General features: G+C 44.8%; 1 pseudogene; it reads left to right on the top strand.

Moving 5' to 3' along the window:
* Positions 1–15,730, top strand: part of LOC130103500 (NACHT, LRR and PYD domains-containing protein 3-like) — a 51,609-nt pseudogene that overhangs the window by 12,475 nt on the left and 23,404 nt on the right.

A 15,730-nucleotide genomic window follows, 5' to 3' on the forward strand; every position in this document is an offset into this window, starting at 1 on the left:
GATGGATGGTTTCTGGAAGGGCGCCAGCAGGCCCCGCGTCACAAACCGGCGCCATTTTTCCCGAGGTCCACGAGGAGCTAACCAAGGCCTGGCGCGCTCCATACTCAGCACGTGTGGGATCTGCAGTTTCCGCGACGCTCTCCTCCGTGGATGGCGCAGCGGAAAAGGGTTATAAGTCTTTGCCGCCCCTCGAAGAGGCCGTGGCAGCTCATCTTTACCCGAACACTGCAGCTAGCTGGCGAGCTAGAGCCGCTCATCCCAACAAACCCTGCCGTAACACCTCAGCCCTCGCTGGACGCGCGTACTCCGCCTCCGGTCAGGCTGCATCGGCCCTGCACACGATGGCCGTGTTGCAGGTCTACCAGGCCAAACTCCTCCGGTCCATGGACGAGGCTGGTCCGGACCCGGAGACCTTTCGGGACCTGAGGAGTGCTACAGACTAAGCGCTGCGTGCTACTAAGGCTACAGCACAGGCCATCGGAAGAAACATGGCGAGCTTGGTCGTGCTCGAGCGCCATCTTTGGCTTAACCTCACCGAGATCAAGGATGCCGACAGAACGAGGTTTCTCGACGCCCCGGTGTCCAGCTCCGGTCTCTTCGGCCCGGCGGTGAAGGGATTCTCGGAAAGATACACAGAGGCACAGAAAGCGTCCCAGGCCATGCGACACTTCTTGCCGAAACGTTCGAGCTCTGCGACCAGCAAGCCCAAGCCGCCGCCTTCACCTCATCCAGCCAATCCGGTGAAACAGGCCTCTCAGCCCCGCCCTGCGGCTGATAGCCAAAGGCCGTCAAGGCCCGCGAAGCGCTACCCGCTCCCCAGGCGTCAAGGCCCTCGACCCAGCGCCGTGGCCAACCAGGTGCCTCCGAAGTCGTCCTAGCACGGAGGGGAAAGAGAGAGTGTCTCGCGCTAGCCGGACCACCCTCGAAAAAACCAGCAAAACTTCCCACAGCTCCCTGTTCAGTTCAGGCGGCTGGGGATTTTATTATTGTAAACAGGCCCGCAGCAGTGAGCGCGTCTTTGCAAACAAACGCCGTTTTCACGGCGACCCAAATAAAGCACAAAAAGAGCATGTTTCACAATCACAACACACGGGTTCACGGTCCCCCTTCACTAGGCGGCCCCCGGCCTGTTGTAACACTGACTTCCCCCCGGGCAAAAGCCTATATAGTCAGTCAAACACTCAGTATGTGCACAAATCACATTATAAGGGTGTCAGGTCCCCCTATGTTAGGCGGTCCCCCCCATTCAGTGTGTCACGCCCTAGCCACACGGGTGATGGCCTGGCAAGCCATCCCCGGTGTGTCGAGTTGGGTCATAAACACTATAAAGCGAGGCTACTCGCTCCAATTCGCTCGCAGACCCCCGAAATTCCAGGCGGTTATCGAGACATCGGTGAGAAGCGGCGTGGGTCACGTGCTTCGCACCGAAGTTCAGGAATTATTAGCAAAAGGAGCGATAGAGTCAGTCCCTCCCGCGCTAATGTATTCGGGGTTTTACAGCCGCTATTTTCTAATTCCAAAGAAAGACGGCGGGCTCAGACCCATACTAGATCTGAGGCGTTTGAACAGGGCTCTCATGAGACGGCCTTTCAGAATGTTAACACTCAAACAAATTCTCGCGCAAGTTCGCCCGGGGGATTGGTTTGTTTCAATGGATCTGAAAGATGCATACTTTCATATTCAGATCGACCCTCGTCACAGGCCATTCTTGAGATTCGCCTTCGAGGGGAGGGCATATCAATACACCGTTCTGCCGTTCGGTCTGTCTCTGGCACCCCGTACATTCACGAAATGTATGGATGCAGCGCTCTCCCCGCTGAAAAGCCAGGGAGTGCGTGTGCTGAATTATCTCGACGACTGGCTGGTGCTAGCGCAGTCGGGAGACAAACTAATAGTTCACAGGGATTTGATTCTCGGCCATTTAAAATGCCTGGGTCTCACAATCAATGTTGCCAAAAGCGAACTGAACCCCAGCCAGACTGTGGTCTTTCTGGGCACGGTTTTAGACTCGGTGACAATGAAAGCGCGGCTCACTCAAGAGCGCGCGCTCTCTGTGCAGACACTGGCAGCCGCATTCAGGGCGCGCGAGCGCGCGCCTCTGAAGAGGTTTCAGAAACTGCTTGGTCTAATGGCAGCCGCATCATCAGTACTCCACATGGGATTACTGCGCATGCGCCCGCTGCAGCACTGGCTGAAACGCCGTGTGCCAACCCATGCATGGCAGTCAGGCAGCCTGCGCATTATGGTGAATCACGGGTGTTTAAGAACACTGATACCCTGGCGGGCTCAGGACTGGTACCGCAAGGGGGTGACCATGGGGATAGTTTCCAGGAGGAAGGTGGTTTTTACAGACGCATCCAACATGGGTTGGGGAGCGCTGCACGAGGGCAAGCCTGCCTCCGGCCTCTGGTCGAGCACGGAGCAGAGCTTACATATCAACTGTCTGGAAATGAAAGGAGTTGGTTTGGCCCTGGAAGCTTTTCTGTCAAACCTCAGGGGTCACCACGTCCTGGTCCGTACAGACAACGTGTCTGTGGTGGCCTACATAAATTGCCAGGGCGGCATCAGGTCAGGCAACCTGTATGCTATGGCGAGGGACCTCCTCATGTGGGCACAGGCCAATCTGAGCTCTCTGAGAGCAGCGCATTGCCCGGGCGTCCAGAATGTGGGCGCGGATATGCTCTCAAGGGGCAACACTCCCCTAGGCGAGTGGTCCCTGAACCCTCAGACGGTCAGTCTAATATGGGAGATGTTCGGCGAGGCCGAAGTCGATCTTTTTTTCGCCTCGAGAGCCAACAGCCACTGCAGGGTGTTCTTCTCGAAAAACAGGGACGCGCTGGCTCATCTCTGGCCCAGCCGCCCCCTTTACGCTTTTTCCCCCCGTCTCGATGATCCCACAAGTTATCGAGCGGGTCAGGGAGAGCGGATGCCCAGTCCTTCTGGTGGCTCCTCTCTGGAAATCCAGACCATGGTTTCCGGAACTGGTTCAGTTGTCAGACACGACCCCCTGGCCTGTTCCGATGAGGAAGGATCTCCTCACACAGGCCAACGGAACGATATGGTATCCCCGACCCGATTTATGGGCCCTCCATGTGTGGCCCCTAAACGGGTACCCGGGGACCTTCCTGACAGGGTCTTAAGCACTATCTCTGAAGCAAGGGCCCCGTCTACTCGGCGCCTTTATGCTTTAAAGTGGTCGGGTTTTTCCAGCTGGTGCTCGAGAAATTGTACACTCAAAGTGTACGTGGCAGCCATCGCAGCGCATCATGCTCTGGTGGCTGGCCAATCACTAGGAAGGAATGACCTGGTGGTAAAGTTTCTGAAAGGTGCTAGGAGGATTAACCCCTCCAGGCCCCCTTCGGTGCCGCCTTTGGACCTCTCCACGGTCCTTAGGGCCCTGAGGGGACCACCTTTTGAGCCGCTCCAGTCGGTTGATCTAAAACCACTTTCGCTAAAGACTGCTCTCCTGTTGGCATTGGCATCTATCAAGCGAGTGGGAGATCTGCAGGCCCTCTCTGTGAGTCCTGCATGTTTGGAGTTTGGATCGGATGACTCCAGAGTCATTCTCAAACCCAGGCATGGTTACGTACCCAAGGTGCTCTCAACGCCGTTTAGAGCACAAGTTATTACGCTTTTAGCCCTTCCCCCTTCTGCCGAGGATGGGAGGTTAATCTTCTCTGCCCTGTCAGGGCGTTGAGAATCTATCTGGAGCGTTCTGCATCTTTTAGACAATCAGAACAGCTGTTTGTCTGCTTTGGTGGCCGATCTAAGGGTGATCCAGTCACTAAGCAAAGACTGTCTAGATGGATAGTGGATGCCATTTCTTTGGCCTACACCTCAGTGGGTCAGGTTTGCCCCATAGGTGTCAAGCCCCATTCGACCAAAGGTATGGCCTCATTCGTGGGCTTGGTCATCTGGTTTTCCCATTCAAGATATTTGTGATGCGGCCGGCTGGTCCTCGCCTTCCACATTTATGAAGTTCTATAATATGGAGGTACCTTCCCTGCAGGGGAAGGTGCTTTCGGTATGATTGAGACCTGACAGTGGCTGGTCTTGTCTACAAAGATTACTGTGCATAATCACATACATATTTATATAAACCCGCTTCGGCCGGTAATAAAGTTATACTAATAATCCCGACGGTGTCTGGTTTTGTTAGTATATTCTGTTAGTTGTTACTGACTTTATATATATTATTCAGACCCGACTGTGTCTGGTCTGTTATATATATATACGTATATGCATATGTTATTGGGTTCTGGCTTGTTCTGTTAACTCAGGGGTCCTGAGTTCCAGTGCAACCAGTTACTCAGGGTGCGGCGTTTTGCATGGCGTCCCCACTGCGTATAGCTACGCAATACGAAGTGACCTTCGAAAGGGAACTACTCTGTTACTATCGTAACCTCAGTTCCCTGAGAGAGGGAACGAGTATTGCGTAGCCGGCCGCACTATAGTAACTGGTGAAGTTGTCGCTTCAGTCGTATAAACCTGCTATAATGGCGAATTCGGGGGTCTATATAGGCTGGGCCACGCCCCCTCGGCGGGCTCTGACGTTGGGCTAGCTCATTGGTCGCGCGTCAGAGTCGCCCGTGCCATTGGATGTGCAGTTGCTGCAGCACAGTCTATGAGCGTGTCAGACGCTCAGTGTGCTAGCTGTGCAGCTGCAAATGCGTTTTACATATAGGCTTCAGTAAATCGAGGAAAAGGAGTTTCCCCACTGCGTATAGCTACGCAATACTCGTTCCCTCTCTCAGGGAACTGAGGTTACGATAGTAACCAAGTAGTTTTCATTGGTCATGTCAATCACTACAGATTTGCCTACACCAAACACTGATCCCTAAACCTACCCGTCACTGTAACCTAAACCAATGAAATCGGCTGCAGGGCGGGATTTCCGCTGAAGTGGTTTGAAAAAATAAATAAATAAAAAATAAAAAGAATCACGCGGATAAAATGGCCATATAAAAAAGGTGGTCAATATCAAGATGTACGTCTTTGGATACCAAAAATACACACACTAAATGGGACAACAGCAAGGGAAAAGAAATACGGGCAGAACACAATACAAGACAGTCTGTCGTAACATTCACAGTGAAAAGGGGAAGACTAGTTGAATGTAAACATCCCACTGCAGTCACAGTCTCCAGCCGATGCTTATTAAACGCGGACGTAGTTTGGCATTACTTTGCCGTAATTCGCTTGCCCATACGTGGTCAGACAGGAAAACAATGGCGCGCCACGGCTCAATCAGCGTCGGCTCCTTCACGCACTATTAAAACAAACATTCGCTTGGCAATCTAACACAGTGAAAAACGACAGACAAGAAAAACGCTTTTAAACATACCTACTCAACACTCAAACAGCATCTGAATCGCTGATTCACCACACCAGAGCCAGCAGTACACTGTCCCAGTCTAAGGACACCAGGTGTTTATATAGAAGCCTGCCTCAATCGCGTTTGATGGCTTACTAAATGCCCGCTCCACCCACCAATTAGTGACGTGATTAAACATGAAAATGAAAGAGTCAGAACGAGAGTAAACTGAAGGAACCGAATCCTAACCAGGCCCACAGGCTACACTTATTATTGTTCTCCTATAAACTAGTCTAATTCAAATGTTCTGGGAAAATGTTTTTAGATAAAAACTAAGAGTTGTCGGAGGCTCAGTGATGATGATGATGTTGAAGTCGTGGAACAGTGTAGTTCGTTTATAGCCTACCTTTAGCTTTTTACTTCTGGTGACTGCATTTAGGCCTAAAAAATTCAAGTTTTTTTCATCTGTGAAAATTACCTTGATGGACAAAACGTATAAGTATCATAAACTTCTGTTGATCAGAGAGCTTGTTTTTTGTGGTAATCCAAAAGCCTATGAGAAAATGCGAACTGCCGGTTGGCCTACAAAGTGACGTCATACCGGCACCACTACCATAAAGATTAGAATAATTGGGAACTTTACATTTTTGACCACCTTTTCTTTAATGCAAAATTCATTAATACATTAATAAAGAGTAAGCGTGCGACTAAAATATGTAATTTTTCAAGTTTCTATTGAATGTGAGCATTTTGGGGAGAAGTGTGGTTGAATCTGTGTATATGAATACTGTGATAATTACAGTACTCCAGTTCTCCTTATATATCGCAATCGGTATTATGCAAATTAGTGTGTAGTGCTACTGTGTATATTTTCTCTGCTTTTATTTATACTGCTGTTTTTTTTATTATCGTTGTTTTGTATTTAGTATCGTTTTAAGCAATTTTGTGTGTTTTTTTTAATCCTTTCTAGAGATTTTGTGTGGGTTTTTTAAATCCTTTCTAGAAAGATCAACTATGATGGTTATGAATGGTGCTCTGAAATGTGTAGGGCAAAGTAACAATTGTTAACGTTAAGATCAAACAGTTTTGAGACTGTAATGTATTGAAGACAGGAAACCGCATGTGGTTGAACTGAACTCTCTTTACTTGTGTGTCTGTCTAACACAAATGGTGACTTATAGGTTCACACAATTACACTACAACATGTATACATAATACATGACATCTCCTTTTTTTTTTTTTTTTTTTTTTTTTTTATTAACATAACTAGCACACAACAATAAACTTAAGCTACTCGTAGGACTTGGTACCAAACTGTATTACTCCCGATACCTACTAGGCACTCTGATAGGTCTACCAAATCTTGACAGTCTCTCATTACTCACTGCATGAAATTGACCATTTCTTACAGGTGAACTCTTGGCATTCACAGAAGACGAACAACCTGCACTGGTGTTATTGTCCACAATGTGTTCCTGCTCGAAATTCAGCTCAAAATCTGTTGAAGGAACAGGTAAGTCTTCCACAGCTTCAGTTTGAGGTGAAGGACACATGGTCTCCTTTGTTTTCAGCAAACCTCTTCTATTTCTTCTGAAGATGCGACTGTCTGGTGTTTGAACAATGTAAGATCTTGGTTGTTGAAGTTTGTCGAGAACCACTGCAGGTTGCCATTTGGTATCCTGTCTAATTCTCACTCTTTCATTTTTCTTCAACTCAGGTAGCTTTCTTGTCCCACGATCAAAGTATTTCTTTTGCTTGACTTGCCTGTTACTCAGTCTGTTACGCACCTGTCTGAAAACCTTGGGCATCAGCAGTTTCTTTGACACTGGAATCTTTGACTTCAGTCTTCTTCCCATGAGTAACTGTGCAGGGGAAAGGCCTATTCCATTCAACGGTGTGTTTCTATACTCCAGGAGAGCAATGTACGGGTCTCTGTTACTGTCTTGTGCTTTTTTCAGCAGATTTTTTATTGTTTGCACTGCCCTCTCTGCCTGACCGTTTGACTGTGTAAAACTTGAGGTTGTATGAATGAACTCCCAGCTGGCTGCAAACGCTCGCATTTCAGCACTTACAAACTGTCTACCATTATCTGAAAAGAGTTCATCTGGCACTCCGTGTCTGGCGAACATTGATTTGAGAACCGCAATGATTTGCTTGCTTGTCATATCATTTAACTTAGCGATTTCGGGGTACTTGGAAAAGTAGTCCACACAGAGGAGGTAATCAGTATCTCTGAAGTGAAACAAATCCATTCCAAGCTTTGACCATGCTCTTTCTGGTACAGGATGTGACACAAGTGGCTCTCTGGAATTGCTGTTTCTGTACTTATTGCAGATGTCACATTTACTGACAATATCTTCAATTTGCTTTGCCATCCCTGGCCAGAACAAGACGTCTCTTGCTCTTTCCTTGCACTTTACGATACCCATGTGTGCTTCATGGATTCTTTCAAGCATTTCATCTCGCATTTTGTTTGGGACTACTAGTTTACCATTTTTGAACAACAGTCCATCTGTGTAACTCAGTTCCTCTCTAAAAGTCCAGTACTGCTGTATAGATTTTTGTACTTGGCTTCTTGAGTTTGGCCACCCTGACTGAACCGCTTCTCTGACTAATCTCAGTTCTTCATCCTCTAAAGTTGCTGACTGAAACTGTTCTTTCTTTTCCTTTGAAAGAGGTAATTGGTGAAGTATAAAACTTACTTCTATCTCTTCCTCTTCTCTGCTGTCCTGAGTGCAATGCTCTTGAAGATACGCTCTGCTCAATGCATCCGCAATGTGCAACTCCTTTCCTGGAACATATCTCACCATCAGGCTATACTTTTGCAGTCTCATCATCATTTTCTGAAGTCTGGATGGAGCTTTATGGAGTGGCTTCTTGAAAATGATCTCCAATGGCTTGTGGTCGGACTCAACCTGAATGCAGCGTCCATACAGATATTGGTGGAATTTTTCACAGCCATGCACAATTGCTAACAGCTCTTTTTCAATTTGTGCATAGTTTTTTTCACAATCTGTTAGTGCTCTCGAGCCGTACGCTACTGGCTGTCCCTCCTGAAGAATCACAGCTCCTCCTTCTGAGCTCGCATCCACAGATAAGGTAACTGGCTGGCTCACATCATAAAATTTCAACACAGGTGCTGTACTCACTAGCACTTTCAGACGATTGTAGCTGTCTTGTTGTTCACTCTCCCAATGCCAGAGTGTTTCTCCTTCCAGCAGCTTTCTGAGAGGTGCAGTCACTTCTGCAATATTTGGGATGAACTTTGCTAAGTACTGCAACATGCCTAAGAACCTCTGCAGGGCTGACTTGTCCTGTGGCTCCGGCATCTCAAGAATAGCTCTCACTTTTTCATTGTCAGGTTTCAGTCCGTCTTTGCTCAGCACATGACCTATGTAGCTGATTTCACTTAGGCCAATCTTGCATTTGTTTCTGTTCAGTTTCAGGTTTATGCTTCTCAGTTTTTCCAACAACTTCCTCAGTCTGCAGTCGTGTGATTCTTTGTCTTCTCCCCACACCAGAATGTCATCCATTACATTAACTACTCCTTCCATTCCTTCCAGATGCTGAGACAAACACCTTTGGAACACCTCTGGAGCTGATGAAATCCCAAAAGGGAGCCTTGTGAAACTGTACCTCCCCAAGGGCAGACTGATCTCATGAAATGGCGTATGTATGACACGCCAATTCGTATTTCCATTTTTGGCGTGCTATGAACACGCATAATCGCTTTTCAGCGTGTTTATCAACGCCTTTGACTTAACGTTATATTACTGTATTATGTATATATAAATATATGACCTACCCCAACCCCGTCCCTAAACCTACCCGTCACTGGGGTTAATACCATTTATGAGTCTTCTCCTACCATCCTAGGAAAAAAAATATCGCTCCACAGATGTAGATATAGATTTTGCTTCGTTTTGCTCGCACATTTAACGGCGTACACATACACGCGGAATCACTCGGACATTTAATGGCGTAGACATACACGCAAAAGATTTCGGCGTGGACATACACGCGGATAGCTCAAAATGCGTATAGATAACACGCCACTTGAATTGAAAGTGGCGTGTATGTTTACGCAAAGTCATGATGTCATGTTGCCAAGGGCGTGTTAAATGTACAGAGTTTAGAACTGTCATCATCCAGCCGGATCTGCCAAAATCCCTGATTTGCATCCACCACAGAGAATATCTTGGCTCTGGGCATTTCTGCGACAACTTCCTCAAGCGTTTTAAGAGGATAATGTTCTCTTCGTATTGCTCTGTTTAGATCTTGAGGGTCTATACAGATCCTAATCTTGTTGGGTTTTACTATTGTCACCATACTATTTACCCATTCTGTGGGCTCAGTCTGTTTTTTTATGACACCCATCTCTTCCATACGTTTCAGTTCTCTTTCAATGTCTTTTTTCAAGGCCACTGGAACTTTCCTGGGTGCGTGAATCACTGGCATGACCTCAGGCTTTGTCTGAATGTGGTGGACCCCTGGAACACAACCCAGTCCTGTAAAATCTTCAAATTCACTCAGAATATCTTTTGATGTGTCTCTTGTTGTTTCATATATCCTTTTTATCACTCCCAAAATGTTGCATGATTCTCTTCCCAGAATTGCACAGGCATTTTTCTCTATGACCTGAAATTCAAGAGTGTACAGCTTGTCTTTGTACTGGCATTGCAGGCGTTGCTGACCCAAGGGCGACATCTTGTGGCCTGAATATGTCACTAGTTTACATCCTGATTTTCTTATGTCACTTCTGTCAACCTTTAATGCATCCAGGTCTCGCACTGATATGACATTACAGTCTGCACCTGTATCTAACTTTACAATCAGCTTCTGGTTGTTTACCTTGAGGGTTTCAGTCCACTGTTGTACTCCAGTTAGTTCTTTCATTTTCACTTCATCACTGATTTGAAACAGTTCAGTCTCCATCTCAATGGTTCCAAGAAACATTTCATCGTCTTGATCGATTCCATGAATTCTTTGTTGTTTCTCTGTTTGTGCTCGAGTCATGCACTTCTTTGCATAATGATTCTTTTTGTGGCAGGCTTTGCATATCTGTCCGTATGCAGGGCATTTTTTTGGTTCGTGTTTGTATCCACATCTCGTGCATTCTCCTAATGACTTCTTTGGCTGAATAAATTATTTTCCTTTTTTCACATTCTTCTGTTTGTGAATTTTGTGCACTGGGATTTCAATTTCTTCTTGCAGTGATTTTAATTGGTTTTGACTCACTTCACTGGAACGGCAAATATCCACTGACCTACGCAGAGTTAAATCGGGTTCCCGTAACAACCTGCCTCTGATCTGGTCATTTGTTATCCCACAAACAATTCGGTCCCTTATCAGTGACTCGGTAAGTTCTCCAAATTCACAATCCTTCGCTTTATTCTTTAAGTCTGTCACATAAGCATCAATCGACTCTGTTTGGCCTTGTGCTCTAATAAAGAACAAATGTCTCAGGTATGTCAGGTTTTTTCGTGGTTCGCAGTATTTGGCAAACAGCTCTTTTAATGTCTCGAAGTCGTCAACATCATCATCAAATGTAAACGTGTTGAATACCTTGATAGCATCGTCTCCTGCGACGTGCAGAAAAGTGGCACACTTTATTTTTTCCGACTTCTCTGAGATTCCACTCGCGATAAGATACAGTTAAAATCGCTGGATCCAACCTCTCCAGTTTTCGGCTAGGTTTCCTTCTAAGCACAGAACTCCCGGGGGCTTCAGCTGATCCATAATTTATCATTTTAACCACTTCTGACACCATGTAATGTATTGAAGACAGGAAACCGCATGTGGTTGAACTGAACTCTCTTTACTTGTGTGTCTGTCTAACACAAATTGTAACGCATAGGTTCACACAATTACACTACAACATGTATACATAATACATGACAGAGACCTTCCTATTTAAATGGGAATTCTGCAAAGTGTCAATTAACCATGTACTGTTATTTTAGATTCTCAGGTTGTAATCTCACTTATCAGCAGGGCCGGTTCTAGACATTTGGAGGCCCTAGGCAATATTCATGTTGGAGGCCCCCCACCCCCAATAAAAAACTCTTGAAACAAATATGATTCCTAACCTTTTAATTTATACAACATTTAATTTTAAATGTTTTTACTTACACAGTACATAAGTTTGGACACATTAATATTTTTAATGTTTTTGAAAGAAGTCTCTTATGCTAATCAAGCCTGGATTTATTTGATCAAAAATACAGATAAATAATAGTGAAATATTATTAAAATTAAAAATAACAGTTTTCCTATTTTACTACTTTAAAATATATTTATGTGATGCAAAGCTGAATTTAGTGTCATGTGATCCTTCAGAAAACGTTATAATATTCTGATTTATTATCAAATGTTAGAAATGGTGCTTAATATTTATTTTGTAACCTGTGATACTTTTTTTCAGGATTTTTTTTATTTATTATTATTAAAAAGTTGTTTAAAAAAGTCTTCACTATCCCTTTTTATATATTTAACACATCCTTGCTGAATATTCCTGTTTTTCTTTTTCTTTTTTGTATTTTTGATCAAATAAATGCAGGCTTGTAGAGCATAATAAAAAAACTTCTTTCAAAAACATTAAAAATAGTAATTGGTCCAGACTTTTTACCAGTAGGCTACATATTAATCAAACTTCATCTAAGGTAATCTCTTTTTTGTTTAATGAAGATGTTATTGTTATTGTTATTTTGCTGTTTTATTCAATTTATTCACAGTTCCAGAATACCACTTCAGTGATATATGCTTTTATCATTTTTTTCATAGCTGGTATGGGCAGGATTTTCCCCTCCCATTTAATAAATATTCGACTGCAGAATGCAGATATTGTCATATTATTAATATAAGTAGGCCTAATATGATATTATGCATTGCATTGCTAGCTTAAATATGCTATACACAAATGAAGTGGAAGAGAAAGACACGATCGCTACTGATTAGAAAAAAAATTCTAAACTGATATTATTGGCGTAAGTAGGCTGATGTCAGACAGGGTATAATCATCAGCAGAATTTAGAAGATAGACCCGAGATCCTTTATTTGAAACATTTAAAAATGTTGTAGTGTGTTGGCTTTTTAACTTTGAATTCAAACGTCTTGTCTTTTACTTTTGTAGCGTTTTTAGTCAGCTCCCGACGCGATGTTATTCATTGTACGCGCAAATTCAAAGCGTCGCGTCTGGGCACGTTAATGACGCTCGCGCTCTTTTAAACTCGTAATAAAGCGGTGAATGTTTTTTCCAGAAATGACGCTGATCTACAGTACAAGTTTATATTTAGAATACATTGCAATCACTCCAAAATAGATGACGACAACGCACACACCTGCATTACGAGCTGTGCTTCTTTGCGTGCCTATTTAGGCTTTTGCTTCGCAGCACCTGATGGGCTGGCGTTAATGTGACGTAATGTAACAGTCTATGGTTAAGATAAACATCGTCACTATTTTTAGTTAATTAATAAATATTGAAATAAATTGTAGATAGGACATTTGTAAAAAAAAAAAAAAAAAAAAATGTATCCCTCTGTCTGGGCCCCATCCAGCCAGTCGGGCCCTAGGCACGTGCCTAGTTTGCCTTTGCGTTAATCCGGCTCTGCTTATCAGTGCTGTGAAAGTGTGGCTACAGCTCTAAAATTCAATACTTCATTGAGAGAGCTGGACCTGAGTAACAATCACTTGGAAGATCGTGGAGGGAAGCTGCTGTTTGATGCACTGAAGAGTCCAAACTGTCAACTAGAAAAACTGAGGTATGTTTGTCAGATTCCTTTGTATATGTTATTTCATTTTACTAACAGTATAGAGAGTTGATTTGTTGGAAAAAAAGTGGAAATGTCAGTTTCTAATGATGTTACAGCATGCTTTAACTTTCCCAGAATGTTCCCAGATGGTTTCTGGTTGATTTAAAGCAAAAACAGAATGGTCTGAATTTAGATTTGTGAAATTATACATAAGACACACCTGCACAAAACAATAACAGCAAAATAATAGAGCGACCGGCCGGTCAGTCTCACATATGCCGATTTTATGCCGGTCAAATGCACTTGGGCGCCGCATGATTAACATCGCGCAACATCAGCATCACACGTGCACACGGAACGTACATGTAGGAAAACTCGGCGCGACAGAAGTGTCGCACGGACAAGTGGATCCGCAGCCTAACGGTAGAGATCCACTTTTGCGACATGACAGTCGCGTGGTGTTGCAACGACTCCCCAAATTTGTACATTGATGGGTGTTCCTCAAGTTTACCGCTATGGGCGTGGTTTTGAGCCAGCGGCCAGTCTAGAACAGAGGACCTGCGAGAGACTTCCCTCCGTCTCCATATGCTCTACTTCTATTGGATAGTCACGTCGCATTCAACGGAAATCATTTGCATAAAGATGGGCATCGGTCAGCTTTTTGACGCGCAGCATTTTTCTAAATGAAGCGCCGCCTTCCCAGAATGCGTCAAAGTCGCATGACGTCACCCATAGGAATAAAGCGGAGCGCGGCGCGACAGAAGTGCCGCACGGACAAGTGGATCCGCACCGTAACCCCTCATTTACACTGCACACGTCTGCGGCGCATTACGGCTGCGACACGGTTTTATTCCGTCCTTCACACAGTGCCAACTCACACCAGGAGCATTTCAGAAGCGAAGCGACTGGATGCGCGAGACCACGTGACTTGCCTGTCCGGCGTGGTTTTTCTTGATTTTTGTGTGTCTACCTACAGTCTATGGATTTTACCAAGGATATATTGGTGTGCAATACAATTGGGATTCTGCACAGGGTGTTTATTATGAAATTGACAGTGTTTTTTTACTTTTATTTTGTATTTACGGTGCGGCTTGGACGCGGCGTCCGTCAAAAATAGACTAGGCGCCTATATTTAGCGAAGCGGCGCGGAAAGCCGCTTCTGGGAAGCTTCTGAAACGCGCCGCTTCGCGGCCGGTGTAAACACACGCATTGACTAGAATGGCCGCGATCAGCTCCGGTAGCCGTGTCGCAGCCGTAACGCGCCGCAGACGTGTGCAGTGTAAATGAGGGGTAACGGTAGAGAGCCACTTTTGCGACACGACAGTCGCGTGGTGTCGTGACGCCTCCCCACATTTGTACTTTGATGGGCGTTCCTCAAGTTTACCGCTATGGGCGTGGTTTTGAGCCAGCGACCAGTCTAGAACAGAGGACCTGCGAGAGACTTCCCCCCGTCTCCATATGCTCTACTTCTATTGGATAGTCGCGTCGCGTTCAACGGAATTCATTTGCATAAAGATGGGCATCGGCCAGCTTTTTAACGCGCAGCATTTTTCCAAATGAAGCGCCGCCTTCCCGGGATGCTTTGCGGGCGCGTTAAAGTCGCGTGACGTCATTCATAGGAATAAAGCGGAGCGCGGCGCGACAGAAGTATCGCACGGACAAGTGGATCCGCACCTTGTGTCTATTTTCGACGGACGCCACGTCCAAGCCGCAACGTAAATACAAAATAAAAGTAAAAAAAACACTGTCAATTTCAAAATAAACACCCTGTGCAGACTCCCAATTGTACTGCAAACCAATATATCCTTGGTAGAAGCCATAGAATGTAAGGTAGAAACCCAAAAATCAAGAAAAACCACGTTGGATAGGCATATCACGTGGTCTCGCGCATCCAGTCGCTTTGCTTCTGAAATGCTTCTAGTGTGAGTTGGCACCGCGTAAAGGACGGAATAAATCCTTGTCGGAGCCGTAATGCGCCGCTGACGTGTGCAGATATGTAACAAGAACTGGAGTAGGTAGTTATGTCAGAAAGGAAAATGAAGACTCTTTATAGAAAATGTTTATAGAAGATTTACCCATTTAAACTTGTTTTTATTATTCAGTTTGGGTAAAAGTATATGGTGTTTTATAATATATATATATATAGAAAATAAATATTTGTGTTATTGAAAATAAAAAAGTGAAAAACAAAAAAACGGAATCGGCCTAGAAAATTGTAATCGGTGCATCTCTAATTTCAACACAAGACATTTTAAGAAATGATTGCAATGTACTTTGTGTGCAGGTTGTGTGCAAGATCGGCAAAATAAAGCTAAAAACTGTCCGGTTGCCGATCGTGTGTTTGGAGCAAAAATCATCCATTTCCGATTTATGGCTGGTGGACCAGTGCATCTCTATTATCTTCTGTGTATTTTTTTTTATCCTTTCTAGAAAGATCAACTATGATGGTGATGAATGGTGCTCTGAAATGTGTAGGGCAAAGTAACAGTTGTTAAAGGGGTCATATAATGGTAACTGCACTTTTACAAGTTGATTGTACTGAAATGTGTGTTGGCAGTGCCTATACACAACCATCATAAAACGATAAAAATCCATCCAGTGTTTTTGTTTTAATCTCCTTATATGTTTTCCCCTGCCTCAAATTGAGCCGTTCGACCGTGTG

Source organism: Rhinichthys klamathensis, unplaced genomic scaffold (assembly GCF_029890125.1).
Source record: "Rhinichthys klamathensis goyatoka isolate OS25496 unplaced genomic scaffold, OSU_Roscu_1.1 h1tg000289l_1, whole genome shotgun sequence".
Lineage (NCBI taxonomy): Eukaryota > Metazoa > Chordata > Actinopteri > Cypriniformes > Leuciscidae > Rhinichthys > Rhinichthys klamathensis.